Genomic DNA, 12097 nt, shown 5'->3' with positions numbered 1-12097 from the left:
TTCAAGAAGTTGATCCGGAACATCATGGGTTCAAGATCAGCCTGGGCTACAATAGGTCTCAAAAATAAAAGGACAATCCTGCTTTAGTAAAGGAATTATTTTGAGGAACAACACATCTAAATGAAAATCTAAAAGGACAAACAAGGTAACACATAGCACCCTATCAATGCTCCACAGTTTACTCACCACCCACCATGAGAGATTTCCACCAGCCAGGAATAAATCTTTCAGCACAGCACAAAACAGAAACCAAAACACCCCCAGAATAATTCTTGAAACCAATTTTCCCTTTAAAAAAGTTCTGAAAAACAGGATGAGGGCTGGGAAGGTGGCTCAGTGGTAGAGCGCTTGCCTTGCATGCCTGAGGCCCTGGGTTCGATTCCTCAGCACCACATAAGCAAAACGAAAAAAGCCGGAAGTGGCGCTGTGGCTCAGGTGGTAGAGCGCTAGCCTTGAGCTGAAGAGCTGAGGGACAGTGCCCAGGCCCAGAGTTCAGGCTCCACAACCGGACCCAAAAAAAAAAAAAAAGAAAAAAGAAAAAGAAAAACAGGATGAACAACTTTTAGGCCCAGTACTAACAATAAAAAGGAGAAAATGAAATATATAAAATTTTAAAAATTACAATTAGTGTAGTGGCACACCCCTGTAAAATAGTTACTTGGAAACCAGAGTTCAGGATTGTATAGGGAACAATTATCAAGATCCCCGTCTCGGCTGAAAATGTAGCTTAGTGGTAGAATGATTGCCTAGGATGCATGAAGCCCTGGGTTTGATTCCTCAGTATCACACAAACAGAAAAAGAGTCTCAAGTGGTACAGCTCTAACCTTGAGCAAAAGAAACTAAGGGACAGTGCTTAACCCTGACTTCAAGCCCCACAGCTGGGAAAAAAGATCCCATTCTCAATCAATAAGTGCTTCCAGGTATGTATGAGAGGCATTCTAACACTGCGTTCTAACACAACCTAGGGAATGCATGATATTCATTCAAAAGTAACTGTTATAAACAGGGCTAGCTGTCTAACACTTGTCTAACAAGTGCAAGGAAATGAGTTTAATCTAGGTACACACGTGCTTGGGTACACACATAGAATCCTATACAAAGATATTCGGATAATTGAATAATAGCATATGCACAGCAGTGGGTGAGTGAGGAACTCCACACCTTCTAGTAGATATGTGGACTGATCATAAAAACAAAAATATGTATATTTTCTCTTGATGTGCATATTATAAAATTATATACATGCTCATATGTGTCTATAAGTTGAATACATTAAGCAGCTATATGACTCTGTATGTTACATAAGCACTGAATAAAGAAAGAAAAGGTCCAAGGTTACCTCAGAAAAATTGCTGAGATATGCCTCTGCTCTCAATATTTTTTCTGGTTAATTGGAGACAATCTTACAGACTTTTCTGCTTTAGGGAGCTTCAAACTACAATCTTCCAGGTCTCAATCTCCTAAGTAGCTAGAGTTACAGGCATGCCAGATTAGAGATAGAGCTCAAGTGGGGAGCATCAACCTTGAAAGAAAAAGTTAAGGAAGTGAATAAGGGCTTGAATTCAGGCGCTAGTACTAGGGTATGTGAGCACACATATGCATACACATACACACTCACAGATTAACAAGAATGAAACTCTGGTGAACCAGCTATATTTGTATACTTTAAATTACCTGTAGATTGTGGTTTAATAATCTAATAATACAGAAATGATTCCTCAAGCTTCCTCCTCTTTATCACATTAGGTGTCTTAATTAACTTATCAGGGTTTTTCCTTTTCTTTTTTCTCTTGTGTGTGTGTGTGTGTGTGTGTGTGTGTGTGTGTGTGTGTGTGTGTGTGTTATACACACACTCTGGTGTATGTATAACAATACTGAGACTTGAACTCAGTGAATTGGCATGATGCTATTGCTTCTTCTCTCAAAGCTGTTCCTCTACCCCTTGAGGCACAGAACCACTTCCATCTCTTTTGGGGAGAGAAGTGTCCCACGCATTTTCTAGGCCAAGTGGGGCTCAATCAGAGGTCTTTATATCTCAGCATCATGAGTATATTTTTTTCTTATGTGCTAAAATCATCGGGTAATAGTCATACTTAAAATTAAAAAAAAAAAAACCCTCTGGGACAGCAGTCAGGGCTTGATTAATGCCCTAGGACCAACACAAAAAATAAATGCAGTTTCTTGTGATTATTTCAGTTTACTTATTGATACCTCTAGGATTATCATCTATGTCAAGGGTATCTGGAATGTGACTCCCTCCATAGATAAGGGATCACTCTAATTCATTCAATCAATCAGTCAAAAGTAACTGTAAATCCTCCATATATTACCTGTGTAATATCAATTAAAATAGTTAGTAACCAATAAATTATAAAAAGGGTAGACAAAAAGTCCATTAACATCCAAGATTTAATTCATGCTATGACATTTTAGACCTCACTCAGGAGTTCTTTTAAAAACATATTTCTATCACTATTAGTATTCTATCCACTGTGAAACTGAGGAACTGAAACCATACACTACCTAACTTAAAGGCCTACACCAAGAAACAATTAGATAGCAGACATTGATACAAGGAAGCTGTACATTGCATATTCTCATCAGTCAATTAATACTAAAAACAATGGACACAGGCCAACCTGAGCTGAAGCTGAATATTTTGTCTCAAAAACAAAAAGTGAGGGCTGAGAATGTGTCTTAGTGGCAGAGTGCTTGCCTAGCAGCCAGGAAGCCCTGAGTTTGATTCCTCAGTAAGATATAAATAGCAAAAGCTAGAAGTGTTAGAGTGCTAGCCTTAAGCAAACAACGCTCAGAACAATGCCCAAAGCCTGAATTCAAGCCCTAGGATTGGATAAAAATGGTTAAGACAGGAAGCAGAGAGAAGAGGAATGGAATTTTTTGTCTGAGCCTACATTTTCCTAGCCTTCATGCACTTTCAACTTGTGATTTATGTTTTCATTCTATTCAGTAGTCAACTAACTAGCTTCAACTGCGTATCTGAATCTTGGGTTATTCAGAGTTAGGAATCTTAATTTTGGTGCTGGGGATTTTGCTAAATGGAAGAGCACTTGCTGGCAAGTGCCAGGCCCTGGGTTTTGTTCTCAGATTTGAAAAAAAAAACTATTTAATCTTATTTAGTTTATGACTTACTTCACAGAAGAAATAAATGTATTCACTCATTCATGGATGCACATATTGATACATTTTCGGGCTCATTTGAGAAAATTTACTATGAAGAAGCATAACAGAAGTCACATACTGATGGTTCATGCTTGTAATCCAAGCCACTCAGGAGGCTGAGATTTGAGGATCATGGTTTGCAGCCAGTTGGTGCAAAACCATCTATAAGTCTCTTATTCCAACCAGTAAAAGACTAACCAGCAAAAAAACTATAGCAGTGTCTCAAGCAGTAGAATGTTAGCCAAGAGCTATAAAGCTACAGGGCAGCACCCAGTCACTGAGTTCATGTCCCAGCAGAACTGGCAGAAAAAAAAATGAACTCAAATTCAAAACAGCTTTATTAGGTTCAAAATAGTTCATAATCATTGAGAATAATTTGCTATTTGGGGCCAAACAAAACAATCATTTTTCTACTAATGACACAGAATAAAACACTCCTTAATTAGTTCTAAATCATGTAGGATTTCACTATGTGGAACTGTACCTTTTCTAATGATAGCAGAAAACTGTATGTATTATATCCCAGGACTGTAAAACATATAAAATTAGATTTGTGCTCCATGGACAAAGTTTCATGATTCATAAAAGAGTATCTTCACAGTACTTAAGGTTTTTATATACTCTACACTGATCCTTTTTCCATACTGTATTATTATTGAGCACAACATAATTGTTAGTAAGCCTTGCCTTTACATTGGAAAATTCCCAATGCTGAACTTTCTAAACTTTCCTTTCTTTTATAAAGCAAATAAAACTATGATGGTATGTGAATATCATCAGTAGAAAAGTAAGTGAATGCCACCTCTACAATGCTCTGGACCTGCTGCAGTTCTGTGTTCTTTCAGGCATCCTTTCAGGCTGATTGATCTTCTCCTTAGTGCCCAGGTTAGGGTGCCCAGTAACTTCCCTCCAGTCTCCAAGGTTAGCTCGTGGTTGTTTCTTCATTGCAGAAAATAGATTTCTGTATTCTACAAAAAAATAAATGTGATTGGGTCAAGCCTCTACTGTCATAAAGATTTTATTGTACATTAGTCCATATTTCCTCAGAGAATTCCTTAAATATTCAATTAATGGGAGGAAGGGGCTTGGAGGGAGGGAGGGAAAAGAAGGCACTATACAAAAGGAAATGTATTCATTATCTGACTCATGTAATTTAATCCCTCTGTACATTCTCTTTATAATACCAATGTAGACATGGCCACATATTCACCTAACAAAACTAATATGTTACACATATTGAGAAGACAGTATACTCCCAAATAAAGTGTACTTAAATCATTTGCAAAGCCACTCCGGCCTCTTTGCCTCTGCCACTCCTGGTCCTTTTGTCCAAGATGGGGTGCCAAAGGCACTGCCTCCTGGGCTCCAAGACCGCTGCTATGAGGGTCTGTGGGCCACAGGTCAGCATCTCCAACACCAAATTTGCAAAATGGGGCGGGTCAGCGCAGCTTGTTATGGTCCACAATTCTGCTGCAGTGTGAAAAGGAGGAGGGCTGTACATGAGGCCTCTGGTTCCAAGCACCCTGCTAAGGCTAGAATCCTTGGAAAGCCATACAGCAGCAGGGGGCAGCCACCAGGCTGTGAACCTCCAAGCTGGCAGTGGAGACCAGACAGCAAGGCCTCAGGGACCTGGGCACCTTGGCTCATCGCACCACGCCTTGCCCAGTGCCTCGACCTTGCAGCTACTGCCTGAGGTCTGGTCTTTGGGCCCTGCCCAGCAGCTGGGAGTACCAGATGCTACTCAGCAGCCTGAGCCCCCCGCTGCCAGCTGAGCACCCAAGGACTGGATTCTCCACCAGGTCAAGCGCCTCAGGGAGACAGTCAGTGGCTGTACACATGCCGACCTCATCTGGATGGCCTGTGTGAATTTCTGGCTGCCTGCAGGATGAGCAACAGGCCTGGCAGAAAATCCCGGACTGCCAGCGGCTGCCCTAAGCCCCTTCGCTCAAGGTGGAGCCCATGCACCTGCGCTTCAGGGACAATGGAGACGATGGCAGGCAAGGAGATGCAGCAGCAGCACCACTGCTACCTCCATGCAGCCGACAGAGCCCCCAGGGCTGCCCGTGACATCAACCCCCTGGGCTGTCTGCTCCTGAACTGAGGCTGCCCATACAAGCAGTGCTCACTTTCCTCTATGTATGCCCTGCCCCTGCCCAATCCCCAGGTGTCACTGCCTCCTCTGCCACCTTTGCCCTGGACACTCAGCTGCCATAAGGGCCCCTTATAGAGTTCATAGTGGTTGAGGACGCTTTTGCAGGACAGCCCCCAGGAAAGAGTGATAGGAGACTTGAGTCTGTGGAAAAAGGTATTCCGCACATATTTTGATAGAATATGAAATCAGATGAAAACAAAAATTATCAAATTTTAAAAAAGAAATTAACCAGGCATCAATGGCTCACAGCTTTTATCCAAGCTCCTCAGAAGACTGAGAGCTGAGGATCAAGAGTGGAAGCCAGCTTGGGTAGGAAAGTCCCTGAGATTCTTATCTCCAATTATCTACAAACAACAGCAGCAGCAGCAGCAGCAGCAGCAGCAGCAGCAGCAGCAGCAGCAGCAGCAGCAGCAGCAGCAGCAAAACCCCACAAGTAAAGCTGTGGCTCAAAATGATAAAGTGTTAGCCCTGGACATGAAGCTCCAGGACAATGCCCAGGCCCAGAATTCAAGCTTGATGATCCCCCTTCCCCAACAACAACTACAACAACAATAACAAAAATAAAAATTAAAAAAAAATATTCCAGTGACATCCTCTAGACCAACTATATGTTAAACATCTTGCATAGTATCCACATGCTCACTAGGAGTGTGCTGTAATATTCTAGGACAGGGTCAACAAACATGTTTTGTAAAGAGTGGGCCATATGGTCTTCAATAATAACTACTCAACTTTGCCTTGCATCATGAGAACATACAAAAGTTGGATGAGGCTATGTTCAAATACAACTTTATTTATAAAACTGGGAGGGTCTCACGTTTGATTACAATATTCGGATTCTTGATTTTAGGTTACAAACACCAGTCCATAGCCAAGATCCAGAATATTCCAGTAGTTTGTTTCATTTATTTATATTAATTACAGAAGATGTAATAATGTAATTTTAAAAAAGAAAGCACTCAATTGCAATACAATATGTTATATTTGATCACCTGAACTGAAAAACTCATCTACTTACAATAGTCAATTGCTAGATTTTTCAGATTTACTAAAAGTAATTTGTAAAGATCTTAAGGTAAACAAAAAAATCTAGGAAACGTTACTCTGACATATTATGAAATATATCCCTAACTCGGTTCTACTTTTCAATAACTTAGAGCAAATTGGGGAATCCATCCAAGAGAGCGAAATTCTGAAGAAAGACTTGTCTTCTACACACTGCACTGCAGCTCCTGGATAAGAAACCAGGGATCACCAAATATCCACACTGCTTTTCACACTGTAATTCCCTCTCAACAGACTACCAGCACATAGAAGAATTTTCACCAGAACCTGAGTGCCTCACTTCTTCTGTGTATTTATATGCACTATTCTAAGGCTTGAAGTCAAAACCTTGGTTCTGTCCCAGAGCTTTTCACTGTAGGCTAGCCCTATACCTCTTCCAGCTTTCTTTGGCAGTGAATTGGAGATGAGAGTCTCACAGACTTTCCTGCCCAGGCTGACTTTGAACTGAGATCCTCAGATCTCAGCTTGCAATTAAAGGTATAATTAAAGGCATGAGCAACCAGTGCCCAATAAACTGCCCTACTTTTCTTGATTGTTTTTATTTTGTTTGAGATCAGGACTTGAATTAAATATTTGACACGTTTTCTCACTAGGTATCACTCTGCCACTTGAGCCATATATCCAGCAATCATTATTTTGAATAGCTGGAAATCATCAAATTTTCTTAATATGGTCTGTACAATTACTGTTGTTCTAAAACTCATCCTAATCAAAAAAGTCTTATTTATGGACCCTAGAGATCATCTGAACAAATTCTCATAATATTGCTGGTAATTGCTTATCACTTTAGGAACATGATTTTTTAAATTATTGTTTTACATAGCAGAGTTGTCATTAAACAAAGCAGTTTATGAATACAATATGCCTTGATCAATGCCACCACTTTCAACATTCTCATTAATCCCTCCCCTTCACAAACCTTCCCACACTCTTCTCAATTAATGGTAGGATATTTACTGGAATCCTCTCTACATTTTCCCCTTTTCCTCCTCTTCATTCTCCAACCTTTCCTCCCTTCACCCTACTTTTGACTACCTATGACCCTATGATCCAGCAACTCTACTCCTGGGGATTTACCCAAAAGATTACAAACCAGGATATAATAAAGCTTTCAGCACAACCATGCTTAGTGAATCAGCCCAAATGCCCCTCAAGAGAGAAATTAATCAAGAAAATGATGAATATTGACCATTTGTAACTCTCATATCTCATTTTTTCTGCTGGTATCCCATTGACATTGTATAGTCTCTGTACTGCAGTGAGCAACACGTAGAAACTGAGGTAAAAGATTTTCAGTGTTATCTGTTAGCCATGGATTCCTTGATGTGAGTTCTCTGCTCACTCTCGTTGTCTGTTCATGCCTTTGAGTGCTAATAAAAATCACATGCATTTTTCTTCCTTTTCAATTCTTTCAAAGCCTAAAAAACTTTGTCTCTTTTGAGTAACTAATTTTAAAGAGAATATCACCATCTGCCACCTCTCCGTGGCCTTGAAATTAAATGTTCAAATGGGACAATGGCTTTTTGGTGGGAGAGGGGAATTTTGTATTCAGAGGGTTTTGTATTCAGAAGATCTGTGCTTGCTAGACAGGACTTAGGTAGTACAACAGCTAGCAGTCAACTCCTTTTGACATACTTCTAGACATTTTGTTTATTTGAGGTCTTGAGCTTTTTGCCCAGGGCTGATCCTAGATTGATTGAGACCTGGCTACCTATGCCTGCCACATAAGTAGCTAGGATTACACATGTGAACCATTATGGCCAGCTCATTTTTTTGAGATGGGTGTCTTAGCAGTTTTTTCTCTGGCCTGGCCTCAGACCATGATCCTGTTTTATTTCTGCTTCCCAATCAGGTGGTATTACTATACTTAATGCACTTGACACCTTCGTAACTAAAATTTCTTCTAAAATTCCAAGCAGGATGTAAGATTTTTCATACTCATTATATGTAACCATGAAGAATACTAAATAAGACATAATAAAGGGGTTATAATTTAGATTATTTTAGTCACAGTGATAAAAATATCTGAACACTTTTTAAAATTTTTTGGAAAGTAGTATCTTGTAGGACCAAATAATGCATCTAACTGTGTTCTCAAGCATCTTTTATTTAATAGGATTCCATCTACTTGGTGCCATTGGTGGTTCATCACTCCCAGGTGTTCTACAACCTCTATTCTCTCATAGAATTTGCTTTCAATATCATCTGTGAAGGTGTTCAGCTAAAGCAACAACTGGCTATCAAAGCCCACTGATTGCTATCCATTCGTTGTAGTGCATCTCCATTCAAAAACTCCTAAAACGCATGCCCAAGGAGCACAAACACCTACATCCTGAATGGAAAACTGTCCCATTGAGTGGATTTCCCCCTAGCAGATGCAATGCTTACAACATTAATCACTGTGAGCAGCATTTTTCTACCTTTTCCATGTCCCATAAGGATGCTGTTTGGAGTGGAGATTCTGGCCATTACACATTTGTGAAAAGGAGGACATATGTCAAACAGACTGAAAAGTTTGAGGGTGTACAAAAATAGATGGATGCTACAAGTCATTGGAACAAATATCAGGACCCCTCTCTGGCCAGGAGTTCCTCTGAGAGTCAGTTGGGAGAGCTTTGCAAGTTTCTAAACTACCCTGAGAGCTCATGGAAACAATATCCTGGGAAACAGAAATGATGTACTCCAGACAGACTCTTTATGCCCTTAAGGAGTGTCACAAATATACAGAGCTTCTCTGTTCCTTGGAGCACTGTCAAGACCCTAGGGAAGCTTGGATAACTCCAACTTCTATACGAATGTGAAAACTGCACAAGGCCAACCTTCTTTTTTTGTGCTTAGTAATTGTACTCTTTTATCCAGGAAAGACCTGGCATTTCCTATGCAGACATCTGAGGGGAGCATAAACAAGTGTTAGGTGTTTTGTTACTAAAGCTTGCATAGATTTTTTTGGGGGGGTCCGGTCATGGGGCCTGAACTCTGGGCCTGGGCGCTGTCCCTCAGCTGTTCAGCTCAAGGCTAGCACTCTACTACTTGAGCCACAGTGCCACTTCTGGCTTTTATTTTTTGCTTATGTGGTGCTGAGGAATCGAACTCAGGGCCTCATGCATGCAAGGCAAGTGTTCTACCACTGAGCCACCTTCCCAGCCCTAGATAAGTTTTTTTAATGTGTTGATTCTGGGGTTTGAACTCAGGGCCTCAGCATTGAGTTTCTTTTTCTCCAAGGCTACTACTAAAATTGGAGCACAAATCTCTTGAAATTTCCTGCCAAACAAACTCCATAACTAAGATCTCAAAGACAGGTAGAAATGCAAGCATGAGTCACTTAAGTATTATATCATGTACTCAAGTTAGAATGTGACAGGGAATAACAAAAATATCTATTGATACTATTATCTTTGATGATGAAGCCATTCTCCTTCTCCTTTTCCTCAAAGCCTGAGAGGTCATTTAAAGTAATAACATGGCTCCTTTATCTTCAGCATTTCTAAGGGTAAGTACACTGCCCACAAACAACTAGGTTCATATTCAATTATATACACACAAAATGAAATATCATGGAAAAGCAACACATATCTATTTGCAAAAAGCTAAAATGACTTCTTCCTTGTTCTCTTACTCAAAAGATCATTTGCCATGAAATAGATTGTCCTTGAAAAAATCGTGTTAAGTATGTCAGGGTTAGAGAGACAAAGACATATGTCTTCTCTCTGTGGAAGTTAGATCTAAATTATAAACATTCATGAAAAAACATATTCAGGGTCCTAGGCATACATACAAGCTGAATAAATTCTGGTATACTCATGGAAGATTGAAAGAGTGTAACTCCTTTAAACAACTCAGAGTTTAACAAACTGAATACCAGGAGGCTGAAACATGTGTTCCATATGTGGAGAGTGGGAGGAGGTCAAGGGGTAGAGGATGGTGATTGGAGGGAGAGAAGGTGGGTAACCAAACACAGTCCTAATAGTCAATGTATATGCGTGAATATAAAACCAGGTAACTTGAGAACATAGAGATGGGGTTGGGAGATATGTGGGAGAAGGATGAATGCAATGACATTGATCAAGATGCATTGTATTCAAAAAGTGACATGCTGTCAGTAAAAGTCCTTTGTAAAAGCAATTAAATAAGAAAGTCATATAAAAAGTAAGTCACACCCCATGTCTACTGGCTCAATTTGCCTCCTCCAAGTGATCTGTGAAAAAAGCTCAGCTGCTTTCAGATAATTACCTCAAGTTTCTTCAGGAGGAATTTCATTTGCACTGCGGAACTCAGAGAGTGCTCAGGCCACATCTCTGTGATTTCACCTTCCAAGTCATTCATCCAGGTCATCATTTCTGTGACTCTCCACATGATGGAAATTTCTCCATCGGAAGCCACAACAACAGAATGATTTCCCCTTAATTTCTGCAGTTGACAAGTCAGGATATCACAAAAGAATTCTCATTTGATAAAAGGTCTTGCTACCATAATTATGCAGGTTACCCACAAACCCAACACAACATTTAACCTTAAAATACATGACCCGCCCTTCCCACACCCAGTAATGATATAAAACTTTTACATAATGTAGCACAGTACCAGATACTATGAGAAAAATGTAAATCTTATTTTGCCCTTAAGAAAGATCTCATTAGAGGTCAGTGAAGTAACTAAGACCTAGATTAAGTGGTGCCACAGAAAAATAGTGTCAATAAAAATTGTTGAATTGGAAAAAAATATTTTAGAATATTTGTGGGCTAACAATCAAATGCTGATTCAAATACCAAGATCTCCCTGTATCAGTTGAAGCACTGGTGGGCTTTGGAGAAAGCATCCCTAACATCAAACCCAGACCTTCCAACTACACAGGCTACAGCAGAAAGGGAGTCAGGGCAGAATCCTAGCCATAGCCTTCCTTTTCTTAGATTCTCTATAGCACATGCTCAGGCTAATTTGGCACCATGAATATGTGTTCTTGCACACTGTGTACACACATAAACACAAATCCTCCCACATAATTAGGATCTCATGAGAATTTAGATGGGAGCCCACTTATCTCAAATATGGACATGAGATAATGACCTATGAACTTGGTTAGACACTGACCAGGAAGATGGAAATCTGGAGGTGAAGCTGAAGAATCCCTTGAACAAGACCTCTTTGTAGCAGGTGAAGTGTATTTGAGGAGGGTGGCACAATCCCCAGATTCAAACCCATAACCAAGTCTATAGAGGCCAGGAAGGGACATGGGACAAACACCAAGCCCTAGCCGTCCTTCCCTTAGTCCCACTGTAACACATTATCAGGTAAATCTGGCAACAGGTAAATGAGAACCTGTGTGCGTGTGTGTGCGTGCATGCGTACGCATACACACACACACACACACACACACACACACACACACACACACACACAAACTTCACGCATGATTCTGTACACTCTGGAGGATAGAGCACCCCTTACCTCAAAACAGGGGCTTCCTGAGGGTAGCACATCACTACAGTCAGTGTATGAAAAGTTTGGTGAAGGCAGTAGACTCAATGGCTCCAACCCCATCGCCACTCTCAGTTGACACACTGGACGCAAGCAATCCCCAGTTATGCCTGAGAAGAAAGCCCAGGTTGTCAAACAGCCCCCACCTTCCTTCTCAAGTGGACTCTTAAGCATACATTCATTCCTATCTGAAGCTACATGTGTACAACTGTGTAACCCTTCAT

This window comes from Dipodomys merriami, unplaced genomic scaffold, assembly GCF_024711535.1.
Source record: "Dipodomys merriami isolate MVZ:Mamm:240054 unplaced genomic scaffold, mDipMer1.0.p SCAF_65, whole genome shotgun sequence".
Taxonomy (NCBI): domain Eukaryota; kingdom Metazoa; phylum Chordata; class Mammalia; order Rodentia; family Heteromyidae; genus Dipodomys; species Dipodomys merriami.
The sequence above is the reverse complement of the archived record's forward strand: the minus strand, read 5'-3'. Positions refer to the sequence as shown.